A 2,068-nucleotide genomic window follows, 5' to 3' on the forward strand; every position below is an offset into this window, starting at 1 on the left:
AAAATTTCCCCTCTTTGAAAGGAAGCCATTCAAGTACATTTCGGGACACATTCGTTTCCCCTTTTATCTTTTCAAATTCCTAAAAAAAACCAGTTTGCAACTGAAATGACCAAATATAATGACATTAATTGAAGCTTCAGTTATCAGGGTAGTGGGAAATAAACAAATCTCTGAGTATTTCAGCAACATTTGCAAGTGATTTATTAGCAGTAAAAGCCACAGCAACAGTCAAAGTTCAGCAAACCAGGTTCATAACAACATTTGGCTAACTAGAAAAGAAGCAAAGGAAAGCTATGTGTCTTGTAAGCTGGGATTTTTTTTTTTTACTGGTCCAAAGACAAATACTGCACGCTGAAAGCAGAAGGAAAGGATCAAAGTCACCAGAAGAAGGCAAAGATATATCTAAACACCTACCATTGCCCGAGTGATTCCATTTGGAGGCAGGACCATGTTGGCAGTCTCAGCTCCCACCATCAATCCGGAATGAGTAGGAAACCAAAGGCCATAAAAGTCTAGAAGATCTTTCACTCAGAATTCAGTGCAAAATTTTGCATGCAGATTTGTGTTCAGAATGGCCAAGCAGCAATGAGTTATATATTCAATAAATTAAAAAATTATTTTCCAACCTGAAAAAATAGTTCAAGTCTATACTGTGTACTCAGTATTCATGGAAAAATAGCTGGAAAATCCTTCCACGGCTTGTCTGGAGAGCTAGGCTTTTGCATGGCTAGTTTTTTCTGTCTTGCTCACTACCAAATTATTCTTAATAAAGTTAGCCTTATACTGAGCTATGGGCTTGATTTCAGACCTATGTATTCCTTGTCTGGCAGAAACAACTCTACTAAAAGTAAATGAACTTCTGTAAAAGTACAACATGATTCCATGAACGTGAATGTGTGCACCACCACAAAGTGTAACTGTGGGCTCAGCCACTTCCTTCCCCAGTGAACCCTCCTGTACACATCAAGATGAAGAATACCAAGTATTTCTTACAGACAATGGAAACTCCTCACATATGCCTGCTATAGCAGGTGTATTTGGATTGTCAAGCCCTCACGCATTTGCCCTCTTATTACTCGCACAAATCAGAGATGTTCAGATAACTCTAGCAGAGTGACTGTAGGCTGTATCAATGGTAACTACGGGACACTAAATCCCACTTCACATTGCACCTGGGTGTCACACAGCAGGTTTCTTATGTGAACTGAATACAGGTGATCCTCCTATTCCTCACATTCTGCTGTTAACGAGGTAGGATGGTGAGCCACAAAACGCATGTGTCCTCCACCCATCCTCCTTTAAGGATCAACCAGCCTTTTTTATGCAGCGCCCTCTATCACACTCAGTGACAACTGCAGGCTTCCCTGCTCAAAAACCGATGTTCCTACCTAGTGAGAGGAGGTCACCAAATATACCAGCTACAATTACATTTTCATCTTCTAGCTGTAAAAGCTTTCTATTCAAGAGTCATAATTGTCTTCTTGTTGGAATAAAATGTGAGGTATTTTAGGAAGCTGTTAGAGAAGTTGAGTGGATTGAAGTATTGTCGTGCTAATTAAAGCTTCTTTGATTTTTGAACGCTTAATCTCGACACTCTATAAAATGAACAGTTTTATAGAAAGACCAGCCATGGGATATAATGCAGCTCTAAAAGTACCTGTTAAAAGCCTTGAGTACAGAACATTTCTCATCTTCTTTTCTTAGCAGACTGAAAGGGAGCATGAAATCATGGTCTTTCAACAGACTCCTGAAGTGAAAAGATACAATCCTATTTACTTCTGTGGGTTCTGGTTTACTTTGGGAGCACAACAGTTCCCTGTGCATATTTCCAGGGCTTGGCTGCGGCAGTACACAGCGGCTGCTCTCAAAGATAGCACTGAATCAGGCAATCTGATTTTCCTTGGCAGTCAGGCCATCTGACTTGGACTGCTAGCCCTGAAGGCAGCTGCTCCAGATGCTTTAGAGGAAGGATGAAACTTTTGACGGTGGGTAACAGCACACCCATTAGAAAAGTTTCTTCTTGCTTTCAGAGGTAAGAGTCATTTTATGCTGTGCAGCATTAGGATTC

The sequence above is a fragment of the Buceros rhinoceros genome, unplaced genomic scaffold, assembly GCF_000710305.1.
Source record: "Buceros rhinoceros silvestris isolate BGI_N320 unplaced genomic scaffold, ASM71030v1 scaffold6011, whole genome shotgun sequence".
NCBI classification, from domain to species: domain Eukaryota; kingdom Metazoa; phylum Chordata; class Aves; order Bucerotiformes; family Bucerotidae; genus Buceros; species Buceros rhinoceros.